Source organism: Talpa occidentalis, unplaced genomic scaffold, assembly GCF_014898055.3.
Source record: "Talpa occidentalis isolate TD23 unplaced genomic scaffold, MPIMG_talOcc4v2.1 talOcc4.6, whole genome shotgun sequence".
NCBI classification, from domain to species: Eukaryota; Metazoa; Chordata; class Mammalia; order Eulipotyphla; family Talpidae; genus Talpa; species Talpa occidentalis.
Genome location: NW_023604972.1, coordinates 119,571,969 through 119,591,290, shown reverse-complemented (window position 1 = coordinate 119,591,290; position 19,322 = coordinate 119,571,969). Strand labels below are relative to the sequence as shown.

At 40.1% G+C, this 19,322-nt stretch overlaps 1 protein-coding gene across 6 annotated transcripts in view; it reads right to left on the bottom strand.

Moving 5' to 3' along the window:
• DAB2 (DAB adaptor protein 2) overlaps window positions 1-19,322 on the bottom strand; it is a 149,321-nt gene that overhangs the window by 32,799 nt on the left and 97,200 nt on the right. For 2 of the 6 annotated variants that reach the window (XM_037530622.2, XM_054688480.1), the window contains exon 1: window positions 12,756-13,062. The exons of 1 other annotated variant lie outside the window; for it this stretch is intronic. The gene's annotated coding sequence lies outside the window, so the exon portion shown is untranslated. Of the gene's footprint in view, window positions 1-1,811; window positions 1,895-12,755; window positions 13,065-19,322 lie in introns of those variants that run through there. 3 more of the 6 variants (XM_054688478.1, XM_054688481.1, XM_054688482.1) reach the window with 3 other exon arrangements.

Genomic DNA, 19,322 nt, shown 5'->3' with positions numbered 1-19,322 from the left:
TTTTACTGTTGCAATTTTTTTTGTTTGTTTTAAATAGAAGGTACTCCTTAACAAACTATAGAAGGATCTAAATAATTAGTTCAAAGAAATAATACTTACAAGTTTTCTTAGTGCCTCTAAAATAAGCAAACTTCTGCTTTTAGGGCTGATTATTAGAAGTGGAATATGAATAAAATTTCTTTCTCAGAGACAGTCTGTCCAGTATTGAGGGTATCTCCCCTAAATTCCATTTTACATTTGCATCTCATCTAGAATATTCTTTTAAGATGAATAAACAGATGCCATATAGAATATGTCATCCCTCTCACACTGTGCCGAGCCAGGGACTAGGCATGTGGTGAATCACTAGTTACTCTAGATTTTCTTCTGAAGCCAAGCCAATTACAAGGCCTTCAAATACTGACAACCATTTTATGTTTAGCATAGACTGATGATTGTTTGATGCCTCAAAGTCAGTTTACCCTCAAAAAAATGCTCGTGATCAGCACTAGCGTGTTAATTCATGTAACATATCTATGTCCCTACTATGTGTCAGGTACTCTTTCAGAGCTTTGGATACATCAGTGAGAAAAGCAAAGATCTATTCTTTTATAGAGTTTACACTAGAGCAGAGGAAACACACATGGATTACAATCTTTCAGAAGGTAATAATGTCATAGAAAAAAGAAAGTGGATTGAGAATGCAGACCGGGGTGGCTTGAATAGCTTCCTTAGAACACAGAAGGAATACTATATTTTTTAAAGTTAAATTTATTGAATGTTTATTATATTCCAGGTGTGAAGCTAAGACTCTCTCATTTAATCCTATGGGAAAGTGTCACCATCTCTCTTTGATTGGAGTAGAAACAGCAAGTATAGAAGTTAACCAATGTACTGAAAGTCACGAAGATCCAATATATGTGCCCTTAACTTCTCTGCTTTAGAAAAAATACTGGAAAAAGATAAACTAGTTCTTTAGATAGGTAGAATGTGCATTAGCCAGAAAATCACCTTCAACTTATATTTGGGAAAGAGCTATTAATAGCAATGCATAAAGGATATTTATGTTAGCTTGGCTAGAACATAGGGCATATGCTGGGTCACACCAGGGATAAAGGTTGAAAGGTAAGTCAAAATGGATTAGGGTGGGTTTTATCTGGATGACACTGGGAGGGCTTTGAGGTTTTGAGCAATAGTGTAGAGGTTGTGGTGGTGACAAATTTGATTACAGAACCATGGCATCAAAGGGTCAGATAGCTTTGTAGTATGATAGTTGACCATTCTTGCCACTTTGAGTGATTTAATACTGCCGGTTATTTTCATTTAAAAGAAACTTGGCTAATCTTTTGGAAACAAAGCCTTTTAATTGAAAGGTTAAGTTCTAACAATCTCAAATATCAGATTCAAGGTTATTTTATCTTGCCAAGCTATGATGCTCAGTGACCTCAAACCTCAAATAAAGTTTCCTAAAGTTGACTTAAAGTCAAAGACCATTATGTCTTATAGCCTTCATTCTAAGATCTGTTTCATCCTAAACAAACAAACAAAAAATTCCCATAATGTCAGTTTTATAAAAATATATAAATGAAACGATATTTTGAAATGTGCACACCAACAGGAACACCTCCCTTTTGTAAATTACATCTATTGGCTCAAGTTGTCATGCCATTATAGTTCCTAATTTGAAGAAGAATACAGAGCATGTCCCCATTTTGCATGTTTCTCCATGTCACTGTATGAAAGGATAGGAAGAATAGTACCAAGGAGATATGCTGGTTAAAAGGTGGGAGTAGAGTAAGAAAAGATTTCCATGGTACAAGAGTAACACATACCTTGCTGTGTCTTTAAGTTAAATTCCTCGGAGATATAGTAGTTTGTAGGGTAGCAATATTGGACAGGTAGGTAAATGCATAGTCTGAATACAAAATGATGAAGCAATGTTAGGATTCAGTTACCTGAATTAAACTCAAAAGTTAAGAGAACTACAAAGCAAACATGAATATGTTTGAAAGCAGGTACAGTAGGTTGCCATAAGCTTTCCACATGATTGCCTTAGACATCGTTAATTAAACATGCAACAGCTTTGTTGTGAAAATCTCCTGATATGTTATAAAATGAAGAGCAAGCTTTGAATCAGATGGTAATTAGAGTTAAAGAAAAAACTCTTCTGTGCTAGCATTTTGAAAGCTGCTGAGAGTATGGTCTATGGTTGGTCAGATTGGGGATCTTGGATCCACAGGGGTCTGTGTTGGCACTAATGCATTCACGACCTAATTTAAGCATTTTTTTTTGTGTGGGACCCTCGCCAGTGGCCGGGGATCGAACTGGCACTACAGAGGCTGTGGGCAGCCTCGCAACCCAGTGCTCAACCGCTGCGCCATCAGGGGAGGCCCTAATTTAAGCTTTTTAAAGAGCCCAATAGGTATCACATCTTTACCCACAATACAGCTGCACACACAAATTAAAAAGAAAAACAGGCTTCTTTGACTTGAGCAGAATTTGTGTTAAGGGGTAAACAATTTTATGGGCTGAGACAAAGGTTTCAACTATTTCCTCAACTTTTATTAGTTCCTCAGTAAACAGTTTCATAGATACTTCCAACAGGAGAATAGGAAGTTGTCCTTGGATGAATTATCATGTAGAAAACTATTAACCACTATGAATATTATTAGCCAGGTGATTACATGCATCAGCCCAGTAGCTGTAGCCCTAGGCTGTATGTCTCATTGGTAGAAGTGAAACCAAGGACTTGAAAAGACCATACCATCTGGAGAATTTCAGTAACAGCTTGTCTGCCTTTCTCAGGCTGTGAGTAGATATAAACTAGAGGAACATATGGATATTGCTCATTATAAATAACCTTAAAGTAGGAAAATAGGTACTCAGAACTGTTTTGCTTATACCAACAGATAAGGCAAGCTGAGGTTTCCCATCTTGCTCAATTTATAACAGGTTATAATTAATGTGACAAATGAGAGTGACTTGAGTCACTTAATTACCTAGCCATCTGGTTACTGTTAATTGAACACCTACTATGTGCACCAAGCATTTTATTAGGTTGTAATAAAGTAACATGGAGCAAGTGACAAAATAGATGTTATTATAAATGTGTAACTACCTTACTCCTACCTTTTAACCAGCATATTTCCTAAGTGCTGTTTTTCCTATCCTTTCAGTACAGTGACATGGAGGAAGTGACAAAATAGATATGATCTTTGGGGATTTGCAGTATAAGCAAGGGAGAGAGAATGAGCAAGTAATAGTTAAAAGCTAGAGCTAAGGTTTCTGATAAGGGTAGAAAGTTCCACTACCATTAATAATGTTTCATAAGAACAAAATTAGTAGTACTTCAAGGAACTCTATGTAAATTGCTTTCTTATTTATATCAACTATGAGAAGATGCAAATTTTGTTTTAAGAGTTTGATTACCCTTTGGAACAGACAGTTTTAAAGTTATGATATAGACTTAAGACATTTATTAGTTGGGGGATATTTACATTCAATGTCTGGGAGTTTCCTGGATCCATATTGCAATCTGGATGAGAGCTAGTGTGATAGAGCCAATGGGAGGAAAGAATCGCGAGATGTACTAGGTTATTAAAGAATAACCTAAAGTTATTTCCTAAAGTTATCTTAAATTCCAGAGTTCTGAATCAACGTTTTTCATAAACATCAGACAGAAACATTGTACTCCTTCAGCATTCAGTCCTGTCACAATAGAAGTGTAAGCAATTCAGAGATGATATGAACCTCTACATTCTAGAACCAAACATTGTGAAGTCCTCTTAATGACCAGATTTCAAAGAGTACAACAGTATCACCTTCAGATCAGGTCAAGTTACTGAATTCATATTAAATAAAGCAAAATTATGAAAATGTAACCAGGGCCACCCAAAAATGCCTGTCATTATTTGAGGAGCACAAGTCAGTTACCAGAGCAGGAGCACGGGCATATCAGGTGGCACTTGGTCAATGTCAGCCTTCCTCTAGATAGTAGACTTTACTCCCATCCCAAAGAGTAAGCTCTCAACAAGCATTGGCTGCCTGAGTGTGAGAGGGTAGGTCCTAAACTAGAACATGGTTGCATACATTGCTTTGTCTGAAGAATTCTGGAATAAAAAGCTGAACATTTGGATCACTATTCACCCTCTGGCAACAAGAACAACAAAACTGATTTTGTACATGGACACCCCTAAATGACCCAGAGCAGTATTGTCCATAGCTTAGCACAAAGCTAAGAGTTTATCTGTTTATCTTAGACTGCTCATGTATCTGCTGAATCTGGCAAACCTTTGACTCTTATTCCTGTAATTATCCTTTATTTCTGTATCTCTCCTCCCTCCCCTACCAATTTATTTTACTTGTTCCAACATTCCTCCAACACTACCTCACTACCACTCCAACTTTCTGCGTCCAAAGAAGCTATACTACCTTGAGTCACACACCTTGTCCCCTGCTCATATTACAGCCAAATAATATCCCAATGTTATTTTGATATTTCCTATACAGATAGCATAGGTATTTCTTAATATAATTAGAATAATTGAACTGAAAATAATACTGAACTAGAGAATTTGTGGGATGGATTCTTCAAATTTCTTGAAAGAGTCAATATGAATCTTGTAAGAGACTAGTGGTAACTGAGCTTTTATGGCTGAATGGTCGTAGCAGAGCCTGTCACACCTCATGGCTTTCCTGACTTTGTACTAATCAGGTATCAGTGTTCAGTTCCTTTATTCATAGTTACAGCATCGCAGAGATTCAAAGTCTTTTGTAATTAGAAAACAAGTGCATATAACTACACACACACACACACCATGCCTTCTCCTGTTGCCTCCCTAGTCTGTAATACTTCCTGCCATCACTTACAAGATCTTTTTTTTTTTAGATTTATTTATTTTTATACAAGAACTGGAGTACAGGCCAGATGCGCGGGAGGGTGAGAGGATTCACCAGAAAGAAAGAGGGGAACAGAACAGGCAGACTGACGAAATACATTGTGAGGGGAGCAGCGGGAAAGACAGGAGAGGTCTGCTTTGCCATGTGGGATTTTTGCCGGCCTGTTGGGATCACTGCAGAGGCTGCAGATAGCTTCACAGCACTGCATTCAACCACCTGTACCACCAGGGAGGCCCCACTTACAATATTTCTGACCCATCATTCACATCCACTCAAGATATACAGTCTTAGGGAAGTCTTCATTGACCTCTCACCGGCCCTCCCCTTTTTCTACACTTGCCATAATCTGTGTTGCCTTCTCACGTAGAATTCTTCTTACTCAATACAGTTCTAGCTCAAGAAATCACTGGTCTTACTTTTTCAGGCACCACACTGTCTGGTAAAGAACAGTACACTTAAAACACTAGTAGTAATACATATTTTCTACTTGCTTCTTAATATCTGTTTAGGTAAAACTTTTCTCTACTTTGCTGATTTTTCATGGAATACAGCTTTTTCTTCAACTGCTGAGAAATCTCCCAACTCATCCTACCAATATATGCAGGTTAATTTATTTGAGTCAGAGTTTTGTTTTCCCAATGTAGTAAGAAAAGCTACTATTTAGCAAATAAAGATCTAAATTCTCACCCAGACAGACAGCCAAGGCTCAGTGCCATACATGTCTCCTTTCCAAACGATACCCTCTCTTAACTTTCTGCAACCTGTAATTTTTATTGGTCAGACTGACCAGTCAATGTTTTCTGGACATATGACTACCTGCATGATTTGCTTACATGTTCTGTCTAGACACATTTTTCTTATACCTGTGCTGATTTGACTTCCAACAACCTTTTAAAGGTCTACTCCATTTTCACCCTCATGTCCCTTTCTTTTTTTGGACCCTACTCTGCACTATTTCATTATAATAAAACTCTGTGTGATTTGAATAGTTGTCTTTTTCTCTAAATTTCTCAAAGGCATCGAGTGCTGACATATATATGTCCCCTAGCAGGTGTTAGGTAAATAAGTTAATCTACCTTTCAACTTTTAGTCATTGGAAACTTTAGACAGCCAGTCAAGTCAGAAACTCTGAAGAATAAGTTGACAGGCAGCTAATCAAGCATATAAGCATCAAAATAACCTTCAGAAGACAGCTTGAACACTAAATAAAGCTATCCTTTAAATTCAAGGATGCACATTTCTAGAAAGCCTCAGCTGTAGCTGGTTGAACATTTGTCCAGGCAGATAACAATATTAATTCTCCTTACTATGAGCTAATTCCAGATGAAGAGCTGGTACTATCAGTTACACATTTGCCTTCCACTTCAAAAATGAGATTGAATTTACTGTACTAAATGGGATGTTTAATTTTGAAGTCAAATGCTAAAAAAAACCTGAAACATAGTGCTATAATTAAAGAACACCTTAAGCTTTGCTTTAAAGGGCAAATATTTGAATATCTGCTATGTAAAATCATTCAATTTCTGATCCTCTGATTTAAGGTCAATTACAGGTTTTTCAGCTGGATTAATACTGTGCCCTAAAATCTAATTAGTTCAACATTCTTCATATGACTATGCCAGCCTTCTGACAAATATTCCAACACATTTGATTTATTTCTGCTGCACAAAAATGCTAATAAAAAACACTTTAGCATCTGTGTTACATATTACAGAAGATTAGATCAGGATTTAGCCCCCTCATAGGACACTTAAAATATGAACCATAAGTGAGGTTATTGGGGTGAAATGTTGCGGACAAGCAGGGCAGAAATGTCCAATATGGACACATTTAGTGAAGTTATTATTCACTTTCAAGTTCTTCAGGTATGGATGAACTCTAGACCTTGGGAGCACTCAACCATCCCATCCAGATGAGATTTAAGTGGTACCTTAAGAGTTAATGTTTGTGGGCCTGTGTTGGTTGATAACACATTGCCATATTCTCCTGCCCTGCTTGACTCTCACGGTGCATGGTTTCAAGTATGTGGGAAGACTAACCTCTAATTTTTAGCCTATGTTCATCTCCAGATTTCAGCTTGCTTGAAGCTCACAAGCCCAAGAACACAATCATTTCCAAATATCAGCTTAGTTATTTCACACTGAGACATGTAGTTCTAGAACAGGGACATTACTGAAGGAACAGATCTAAGGAAGCTTTTTAAAAAAGGCTTCTTTCATTTACTTTGATTTTACTGATGGAGAAAATTCAGCTCAGATGTTGTATATCTTGGCTTAAATGGCAAAGCTGGGTTGTGGATACAACAGAGCCCAGGATCTCAACCACTGATCGATATTGCCTCCTCAAAACCAGAGTTCCAATTCTCTACTTCTTTGTTACATCTTATATTTTTCAGTCTCGGGTGGGTATGATCTCTGCTTAACAACAGTCTCTGATTAACATCATTCATTCTTGGAATTGTTATGCAAAGCCACTAAAGGCCAGAACATGAGTAGTAGCACAGCAGAGTTGCCATTCCAAAGCGGTTCTAGAGTGTATGCTCTTTGCTTCATGTTATGCAAACTTTCTTCTAGATCTCTACTCACTGGGACTATTTCCATTGCCAACCTACCAATATAATAGTGCTTGTAAATATTCAAGTAAACACCAGGTTACAAATCATAAGATTCTTGCTTGAATCCTGTCTCCACCACTTAATAATATGACATTGGGCAAGCTGATATCTTCTGATCATACTGGAGCTTAGAAATAGAGCTATTTTTTCTATTGCAACTCATTCAACTTAAAAAAGTAGAGAATGCAAATTCAAAGTTAAAATCAAGTAGAGAATGAAACAGTACTTCGTAAGCCATAAAGCTCAATAAAAATGAAGTGCAGTGGATTCATTTTCCATCATGGAGAGGACTTCATTTGCACTTTTGGGCAAGAAACAAAATAAAAACTCTGATATATTAGAGAAAATCACCTGTTTTTGAGAGTGCTGGTTTACTTCACTACAATCCTTTCAAAAAGAAGTAACTGGGAAAACCTCCTAATAAATAGAGATTATATTATGCTCTTTATAAACCCAAAAGGAGAGAAAGGACTTGGAAGTGAGATGATAATATTAAACTGAGTATACTGGTTTTCCTAGGGTAAAAGAAACAATACTTTAGATATTGGCAAAAAATGTGCAAGGTCTATGATTTTTCATTTTTCTGCAGAAAAGATTCAGTCAAACTGACCTAGGTTTCCATGTCTTGCCTTTGTATTTCTGTGACTGTAGGAATTCAGGCACTTAGTTATGTTTTCCACTAAACAACTGAACTATAAAACAGCTGAGACATGAAAGTGACTCTGAGATAACATGGAGGATTTGTTGAAACACAGTTGGATCAGCCAGATAGCTAGGTCTGAGATGGGGACCAAGAATTTGAATTTCTAATAAGCTCCCAGGTGACACTGATGTGCTGGTGTGGGAACTACACTCTGAGAACCAATGTCATCTTCAGATGAGGTCTATCTATCCATGAAATACATACTGAGCTGAGAGTTCAAATTTGAAAGACTGAATTAATTTGATCATTCACTGAGAATTGACAGCAGTTCATCTGTCACATAAAGATCTTCATCTATTTCAGAGTAACACTTTGCATAAAATTGCTAGGGAGAAACAGGATAGCTTTTCACCCAGAGAAAATGTTCACCTCTGCTCCCAAACTTCTTCCAGACGGTACAATATTCAAACCTGGCTTTTCCAAGGGGATGGCTTTCTATTCGATTGGCTTCTCTATTCTATGATTACCTGAAAATGTAAGGAACAGCCCTCATGCATTCAGCCTCTTGAAACTTCTCTACAGCTGAAAACTCACTCAGCCCACCCCATGCACTTGTAGTTCTACAAGTTTAAGGCAGTGAGAGGTCACTTGCCTCCAGCTAGCTTATGTATGTTGTGGCAGCAGAGGAAAAAATTGTTCCAGGCTGCTTCTCTATTGGAGCAATAGCTTTTATGTTTGTGCTATTTCATAAGCCTAATATTTTGCTATCTTGATGATGGAAAAATTATAAAGCATTAGACAATTAAGAATTGGGATTAAAATAAATACAGGAGAAGCAGGAAAAGAATAAGGTAGGTTGTGAGGAGATTGTACTTCATTTAATAATTAAAAAAAAATAGCTTCCATTTTTAGACCAGGAAGCAATTTGTTCGATTTTGCTTACCCTAGAGTGGCAGGCTTCCGTCCAGGGTAAAAGAAGGATGCGGGAAGGGGAGAAACCATGGAAACCTGCCCAGCTCTGTGGGCAAGGAGAGTATGGGGTCGCATGCACTTAGAAGACTATTTCTTGCCTAGTCACTAGGCTTAGCATGGGTGGTCCCTCCCTTCCCACTTCCTTCTGCTGTAATGCTGACTACAGGGGAAGGGCTGCTCCCTCTCTCTAGGGAGTCGAAGAAGGGGGTGGGAGAGACTTCAGTGAGATCCAAGGAGGTCAGCTTGACCAAACCAAACTGCAGGCCCCCAGGCGAAGAACAGAGAATGACTCCCTGCCTGTTTCAGCAGGAGCACAGCAAACACACAGGCTTTGTTAAAATTAAGTGCTTAAATGGTCAACATTTTTCAGGTAAATGAGGGGCTTCTGGGTTTGACAAAGAAATTCTTCATTCCACCTTCACAGATACATAATTCAGTTGTTTGAGCCGGGGAAGGGGGTGGGGGAAAAACAAGACTGAACATAAATTTCTATGTCAAACAGAATAAAACATTCTAGGTATATTAGCTCAACAGTCTTCCCACAAACATGGGGTAGGTACTATTATTCTCTCCAGATAAGAACGCCTAAAGACAGAGAGGTTATGCAATTTGTCCAAGGTCACATAAGCAACCAAGGTGTCAACTGGGATTTGAACTAAGCCAATGGAACTCCAGGACCCATGCTCTCAAGCTACCCAACTGTGCGGAATGGGAGCTAGGGTCTAACAGGAAGGTTAGCCTTTTCTGTTCATACTTGGTATACTTTGTTCCCTTCACCAGAAATAAGCATCATTTTTTGGTAAAGTAGGAGAGGTGCTGGCCAACTTTCCTTCAGATTCACAAGACTGATGCAGTTAGGATTTGTTTCCCTGAGTTAGGCTTTCTTAAACACACACACACACCTGCTCTTAAAGCCATTTTACCTACATGTGACTTTGGCCAATCTCTGCACAAATCAGAGGCAAGCTTCAACTTTGGAATTACACAGCAGCACACAAGAGAATTAAAAAAAAATCCACATTCGGTTACTCAGGTGTTTCATATCGCCAGTCTGAGGTGGACGCTGGTTCTGTGTGAAGGATAGAGACACTAAATGTTTGGTCAGTCACTGAAACTGCCCCCAACCAGTCAGTTTTCCACCAGAGGAGGCCCGTTCTGAAGGCTATCAGGTCATCTAAAAATCTAGAAAATCTCAGTCTTCAACAGCCTTCTCAAGTATTTCAGCATCTGAGATTTGTCTTTAAGAAAAATGTTAATTAAACCCTCAGGTCAGATGAGACTAAGGAAGAAAATCACCTACAGTCTTTGAAATTATCAAGGTAAAAAGTATCAGCAGATGCGAGTTTAAGCTTCCAAACATATGCGAGCGGAATTAAAAGGGAAGCTGTACATACTCAGGGATCCACCAGAAGGCCAAGAATCCACAAAGCCTCCTCTCTGCCAGCAACCATCGGCCAGGCATCTGTCTTCCTATGCGCCTACTCTTTAGGTCATTGAGACCAGACTGAGTAGACCAATAAATATCACCCCCAACTCACCAGTCAGAAGCTTCTAGAAGTCCCTGTCCTGCCTTCATACCAACTGTCCTAAAAGCCATTCCCTTCCACCTGAATCAGGTAACTGAAATCCATTCACCAATTTTGAGGAAGCAACAGGTAAGCTGAATGTATGGGATTAGGACATTTAGTAGAATCTCAAACTATGTCTTGAGTGGAGATGCAGATTCTGGATTCTATCCTGAAAAAAATCAGGCAGATTTTCACAGGTGCTGTGAAAGTCTCACTTATCTCTCACATCCTCAAGTGAAGGTCAGCTATATGCAAGACCGCCCAAGAGGCGACACATGTGCCATAGCTCAAAGTTGGAAGACATGCCCCTGCCCTCTACATGTCCTGCTCATACACAAAATGCAGGAGAACTGGTTTCTAGGCCAGTTATTTGGATCCAAAGGGATAGAGTTGGGGATGGAAAGAGAAAGAGGAAGTTATTCCCCAAGACAATAAAGGACAATCCAGTCTGCTTAGGAAGAAAGTGATTAGGAATTTAGAAAAAGTCTGTCCCAGAAACCCGGCTCCTGCCTGTGTGCATCATCTAGTAGATACCCCATCCACATGGCACTCTCTATGTTGGATTAAGTAGGGCAGTGTTTAGTCCATGACATCAAGAAGGTCCTTCTCTAAAGATTAAGGAGAGCTCAATCCTTACATACTCCTGAATTCTCAAGGCTAATAAACTTTCTGACAATGTCAAAATGAGGGGAGAGCACCTGATGGCACCCAGAAGAGCACCCCCATTAAAGGTCTGGTTGCTGGTGTAAGAAGCAAACGTGGAGATGTCTCAAAGATAGAGCCAAGCCATTTGGCAGCTAATATGCTCCTTCTTTCCCAGCTAGTTCTTCTCTCCCCAACAGTCAGTAGATGAGTGTATGTGGAGAGCCAACCTCAAGCCTGTAAGGAAGGTCAATTACATATCCATGAAACCTATTCCAAGAGCCTTATCAGAGATTTTGAAATCATTTGTCTAGCTACCTTCTTTCCTTAGCCATTACTTCTGTTTGAGTTAGTTCTGTCTTACCTCCCTCTCCCCCACTCCCCTGGTGTGCCTGATTAGGGCCAGAAATTTTTTCATTAAGTCACTTTATAGTGCAATAACAACATTTACTATTCATGAAGTCGCCCCTCCATAATTTTAAGTCTTTCCATGTGTCTGGAAGCTTATTTCTGCTCTTCTCATTTTACAGAGTGCCTCTCTTCCTTCCAAACACAAACTAAAAAGAAAGAGGAAAAGGTGGGGGGGGGTGTAAGGGGGGGTGGAGATAACATCCAGATTTTTTAAGTGTTTTTAATCCAGTTAAATTTCCCTTTGGACTCAAACAGCTCCCTGCTGAAATGGACTGCGGACCTGAATTCCAGGCTAAGAATTCAGAGGAAAGGACAGCAGAAACAAATAACAGAGTCAGCTCTATGCAATGAAAACCGCTATGTTGACTGGGGCTTCATGGTTTTAACCCATTCATTTTCCCCCTCTTTTCTAGAATTCTTACTTAGTCTTCCCAGCCAGCTGAAAGCAAGCAAGCAACCCCATTTAAACGCTCCCTGCTTGGGGATTTAAAGCAAGTTTGTTCAGTCTCTCGGGGGCAGATGCTGTCTTAAGAACGCCCGTGTAAGACAAAGTTCACATTTTAAGGCCACACTACCTTGTCAGTCAGGGGAAAAGCCTCTGGTGGGCACAAACCAGGTCCCCAGACTTCCTCACAGGCCAAACACAAAACACACTTGGAGGAGTTAATTAGGCGGTCAGCAGCCACACCAGCCTCCTACCCCAGGCTGCCCACAGAGCTTTCAAACAAGCACCCAGACACACACACACACACACACACACACACACACACACACACACAAAAGGGAGGCGCTTGTTAAATGTCACTAACTGGACATCTGGAGTCGTGCCCCAAAGGTAAATGCACCCCCTGGGAGCATTCCTCGGATGTCAGGCCACGAAACCACTTGTGTCCCCCAAGAACAGTCCCAGTTCTGCACCCAAAGAGGGGGGAAAGCAAAAGAGAGCAGGTCGCCAAAAAAGAAAGGGAAAAAAAAAAAAAGATGGAACCAAAGGGAAGCAGCTCTGAAAGCTGCTCCCAGTACTCACAGGCTGGCTCTGCCTCTCGACGCGAGCATGACTCCCGGGTCCCCCGCCTCCGGGCTGCAGCGCAGCCGACACCGCGGGCCGCGCTTAAATAGCCGCGGGCCCGGGAGCCTCGGAGCGCGCGGCCACTCCCGGCGAGATATGGTTCTAATCAGATGCTGGCAGCTGAGGACTCCCCTGGAATGCGCCGGGATGTTTTTGCTGCCTGGGCTTGGTAACTCCCCCTCAACGTGTCTGCTGAGTCTTCCAAACTTAACTGTTGATTAACTCGAGCAGCCGCCGCTCAAGGGCTCGCTCGGCTCCCCGCGCCTCGGAGAGCCCCGCCAGTGGGGGGCGATCGCGGGGGCCCGATTGCAGGAGGGAAGGATGGGGGTGCAGTCCAAGGCGCCTCACTCCACACTCGCCGGGCTGCGGAAGGGGGACAGGCGAGGGTGCAAATAAGGACAGGAAAGGGAAACTCAGCAGGAAAGGGCCGGGAGCCACCCTATCTTCATTTCACAAATTCCTTCTCTAGATTGCCACTTCCAGCGATGTGGCCCACGAAGTCCCCCATTCTAACCCGGGGGGCCCTTTCAACAAAGGGCTGCCTTTATCCTGACCTTCCTGCCAAGAGGCAGAGGACTCGCGCTCAGATCTCATTCTGCAGTGGGACGGTGGGATGCCCCCCTTTTAAAGGAATGGGTGTCTCTTTCATTGCAGATGTGGATGCACTTACATTGTTGGAAAATCAGTGTGTGTGTGCATGTGAAAACGTCCTGTATTTACGTATGAAATAGAATCCTGTATTTGCAAATACAGTAACAGTACTCGATGAAATTGTTGTAACAAAATTGCTCATGTCCCTATAATCTTTCTAAATAAGCTCTCTATCTACTGTAAACAAGATTACACACTGGCTTCCCTGGTGTGTACACCCGTGTGCAGATACATGACATGATCTTATCTGCACTCATTTCCATAGCATTTCCTGTGCCTCTAAGAAAAAGTGATAGCTGAGAAATAAAGTAACAGAAAATATTGGCACAGTGCTCAGCAGTGAAGACACCCCACACCACAGTCTATGAACCTTAACAAGCAGGGAATTCACTTCCTCCACATTTTAAAATTATGAGAACATAGCCAGAAGTTTGGTTGCTTTTTAAGAATTATGAAATTACTTTTGTAATTTCTGTGCACCCATTGTTTTTTTTTTTTTTTTTTTTTTTTAAGTCAGAAACTGTGTACGCCATGTGAAAATGCCAAATAGTGACTTGGATGGGAAGAGGTTATTGATTTTATTGAGTAAGCAACACACAATGGATTTGCATTTTACCTCTGGAAACTGGGGGTTCAAATGGGACTCATGGGACACCAAAGATGTATTTTGTGGTCCCAGCCTAACCCAGACTGCAGAGCCACTGTGTAATTTGGAGCAGCTCAGTGTGAGAGGCCGGCCCTGCTCTTCATTGGGACTGGGGCAGCAGCATCAGCACAATGAGGTCGAAGTCCAGCCTCTGCTGGTTCTGTGGCCACCTGTCTATCCCCTCACACCTAGGGCTATGAAGCTGGGGTACTGACAGTTTTCCATATTCTTCTGATTTTTATATAATTTGCCATTATTTAAAAATAATGGCATCATATGGTGACAAGAGGTATATAAACTTCATTCTTAGATTGGTTTTTATAACATTTGATCAGAGAACTCTAATTCTGGTACATCTCAGGAGGTATAGAAATCCAGTGGGTTGGTTTCAGCTGGGAAATTGACGGCTGATTTTAAGCAAATAGAGGCTTTGGCAATTAGAAAGAAATGTTCTCTCTTTTAATTAACCCCAATACGTAATACTTTTTTTCTAATCAGAAGTGATCACTTAAACCTATTTTTTAAATTGAAAGACTCTTACCAAGAAATGTTAACTTATGTTTACCCCACCAAGTAGAGGGGATTTGTCTAAGAAGCCAGGAAAAAAAATAAGATTTCATCTGCAACAAGCTGTAGTTTCAAGGGAAGACATTAGTGAAAACAGTTTATTTATGAGCAGTGGGCTCACACAGTTTAAAATGGACAGCTCTGTCATTTTGCTTGGAAATCTTCAGAGTCAACAGTGGAGAACTCTGGTTTGAAGTATATTTTTGTGTCTCTAGGGTGCTGATATTGCTTCTGGCAGTAATTCAAAGTCCTGCTCACATTAAGAAAAAAAAAAGGAACAAAAGTAAATTTAACCCATTTTTTTTTTATCACTGAGGAAACATTTTCTCTTGTTCAAAGTTACTCAGTTCTCAGAAGGTCTAAAATGAACATCCTTGCAATTGGAGACTCACCCAAGCCTTCCCTGATGTTAACCCTGCCTAAGCCACATCTATTTTCTTACCACTGAAATTTTTGCCTAGAAATATGTGGTGAGGGAAATCCAGTGCACGGTTTGAAAATCTCTGGTCCTTGCCTGATTCTTCCCCTTGCACAAAACCTGCCTATGAGGGAAAAGGAAAAAATAACAAAACTGACGACTATGTTCCCAGCCTAGGAAAGCGGTAGTTAATCCCGTGATGGCTTGCTGAAGAATGCATGGTTTATTATTAAAGTAATCTCTTAAGATTTTCCTGGAATGTGCTTCCACAGCAACTCTGCCTGTGTGAGCGATCCTATGTGTGTCTTTTCTTCCATAATTAAGCTGTTTTTTCCCCATTTTAGCACAGACTTCATGCTGGTCTCTTTCTACCCCTTACTCTGTCTCCTCCATCACTCATCTCAAACATGTCATTTGCCATGGACTGTAACTGGCACTTTGGACTTGGTTATAGATAAACTGTGCACCTTGATGCCCTTGTGGACACATATAGATGAAATCAAAAAGGATCAGTTGAAGTCTGAGGATCTAGCAAGGTCACATCTTTGTCTTTTCCCTCCCTAGTGTATTAAAAAAAAAAAAAAAAAAAAGTAAAGAGGCGAGCTGTTGTTCCCAGAAAATGTTCTTTGACTTTGACTGGTCCTGCATATTTATAGATGTAGAAAAACTGGCTCTATCAGATTTGACTGTTGGTGAGGTCAGACAAATATCAGAAATTTTTTTTCTGTCTATCTATCTATCTATCTGAAAGACTTGAAGGGGATTCTCACTGAAGAAAAGGTGTTTGCATTTTGTTTTGTTGGTTGCTTTTGTTTGCTTTCTCGATTATACCTGTGTGGCAACTCAGAACTCAATATTTATTATTTTGAAGAGTTAGAATGTTGTACAGTGGAGGAATTTAAAAATTCAAAAATGTATACATTCTTGTAACTAGTTTCATTTTGCAACCAATATAAATCTTTAGAATGATAAGTTGTGAATGGAGAAAATAGTACTTATATAAACTGATTTTTGAGTGAGAAAAGCAAGACACAGAAAAAAATAGGAAATTAATTTCTATATTAATGCATAGACATACATACAGATAAAAAACACTTATCCATACATGTTTGAATCTATGTGTTTGTACATGTGTGCCTGACTGTAAGGGAGACTAGACAAGATGGCAAACAGAGACAACTGGGGACCTGCAGGAGGTGAGAATAAAGGAGCTGAGAGCTGTGCAAACAGGGAAAAGAAATTAGAACACCCTGTATGCAGGGATGCAGCTAGAGGTCACATCTGTGCTTCTAACTGAAATGATATAGGCACAAGTTTCCATCAGCTTTTAAAAAATCTACCTAATGATAAGTGAATTCTAAAAGAAATCTCACAAAACAACTCTCACCAAGGTGTTTCCTCAAAAGTCTTCCTCATGCTTGCATGATCTAATCGAGTCTCTACAACAATATTTCTCAAACTTTAATGTCACAACAATCATTTTGGGAGCTTACTATGGGGGCAAATTTCTGGACCCAGCCTCAGAGACCCTCCGTAGAAAGGTGTCCAGGGTACGGTGGGGTGGGGTGGGTGCAGGCACGGAGTCTGGGAATCTTACTTGCTTAACTAGCACTTCCAGGCGGTTCTGACTGAGGTAGTCTTGGGGACCACACAATCATGAGAATTGCATTTCTCTTGTGCTCTAGAGTACTCACTTGATTTTTCTCTGTGATGAGAGCTATGTGGAGAAGAGCCCTAAGGTTGAAAGGAGGCCAGAGCCATTGATTTTTAGCCACAAGCCTTTCCCCCTCCTTTTCACTCTTTGCAGCCTCTGCTGGAGGTGAGACATGTTTTAAGAGAAAGATCCTATAGCAGTCATTTGCATTCACCTGTATTCAGATAATTGCATTTCAATCCTGTCCTTTTTTTCCCCCTCACAGTGTAGGGCACTGCTCATTGTTAAATGCATCTCAGGAAATAGTAAGAACAAGGACATATGTTTTTCCCTACTTTTGAGCAGATGGAGGTGATTGATTGTGAACTCTATCCTGCACCCAGCTTAAGGTGACCAAGAAGGAGAAGATTAGAGGACTTCCAACTTGTGGGACAATCCTCTGTTACCCCTGGAGTGATACAACATCTTAGACTTCAAAGTGCATTTGAAAATGGAAACAATAAATTTTGTACATGACTGCCTTCATGATCTGACAAAGAAAACTAGAATTTAGGAGCAGGACTAGGCTAAAGTTCTGGTTTTATCTTTTACTGATTGCAAGTGGTAAATTGGGAACAAGGGAAGTCATATTTATGAAAGGACATTGGACAGTTTGAGACTATAAAAATGCTGTAAATTATGTAAAGGCTATACAAAAATGCATTATTGCTAGAAAGGTGTTTTGTCCCAATTATTTCCACCACATTGAACTTGCCTAAGCCTGACCATGCAGATGGGCTAGTCTCAGATCCTGAATTTCTGAAATATCAATGAGATCACTTTAATGGACCAATTTCATCATGTACATGAGAGAACGTCTACTTCAAGAAGGATCCTGAAAGGGGAAAAGAGGCATAATATGAGAAAATGGGGACTGAGGATCAATCTCTTGCTTTGGAGATCAAGCGCTACTGACAAGAAAGGCAACACTGTTCCTATAGACACTCAATCCAATCCAACAAATTTCTACTCTGTTCCGATTATGGTTAAGTGCTGTGCTGGATTCTGGACTGGCTTAATAGCATCAGGTCTAAACTGGAACAAACTCTTGTAAATCAAGAAAGAATACCATTTGCTGTACTCATTTAACAATCAGTTTTAAAATCACTTCTTATTAGAGAATGGAGAGAAACCATGTCAGGACACCAGGGAAATTTATTTCCCCAGTTATTTGAAGCTCATGAGCATTTCTGGGGAAAGTGCATTGACAATCTCATCAGATTATCAAAGCCTCTATATCATAAAATGAAGCTAAATTCCATTGCATTATGGGTGTATAGTCAATACACATTCTTCCCTTCCGCTTTTATCTGAGCATTTTATCTGAATCTTTTGAACCAATCAGATATTTGTCCTCACAACATCATTGTAAAACAGGTTAGGGTAAGTATTTGTTTCTAAAAGTTAAGAAATGTAAGCACAGAAATCTTGATTTGCTTCTGTTTACAGAGTTAGGGACAGAGCTAGAACTATTACTCAACTCTCCTGAATGACCTAGAACATACTGCTTATGCAGCCATGCTCCAGCCTTAATTATAGTGGTTTGTGACAACTCTTAGCATTCACTCGATCCTGTATCAGTCTGTCAACACCTGGATAAGAATATCTGTTGTGGATATCCCTTCTTGGGAAGACACTTGCAAACAGATGAGTGCCCAGAGCAGGGTCAATGGGCAGTAAGGGAACCCTCCCGAGGACTGAGGACTGTGGGAGCTCTGCCAGTGTGTCCTGGCTGGACTGGGCATGTGAAGCCAAGACAAGAGAAGTAACAGGCCTCAGAAGTGGAACAGGGAGGGAGATCTGTGGACAGCAGCATTCATATCAAATATCCCAAGACTTGTCAGTTTAAATGGAAAACAGATTAGACTCCTCTCTTTGGCTTATAGATATTAGAAAAGGATTCTGTACTAGGTTGACTAGTGTCACCTTTGCCCCTCCCCCACTTCATTCATGTCTACCTGGGACATCGGAATGTGTAGTATCTTATTTGGAAATAGAATCTATGCAGATATAGTAAGTTGAGTTCTGTGGATTATATGACATCTCAGCTCCTTCAACGAAACCTTTTTATATACTTCGTGTGACTTTTAAGTCAGAATATTATTATATGCTATTTGGCATTCAGCAGAACTCCATGGCTTGCCAGTTGTGTGGCTCTGGCAATATTGTTGAATCTCTTCCATAAAGTAAGGAAAATAATAGAACTCCCTTCACAGCATTGTTAACATAGTAAGGAAATTAATCTGTCTAAAGTAGAAGACAGCTCATCGTAGAGTAATGGCAATAATATGAATTTGAACATCTTAAAAAATAGTTGAAAAAATATCAAGTAAATTTGAAACTAAGTTTACACTAAACCTCAGAAATTTCACTTCTACATCTGTTTAAAGGAACTCCAATTCATTTGTGAAGAAATTGTATAGAAGACTGCTTAGAATAGCAAAAGTAGGAGCAATGTAAATGTCCATCAACAGGAGAACAAACAAATGGTGGTGCCTGCATCCCCTGGGAATACTCTAACCATTATAGGCATGGCGTGGATGGATGACC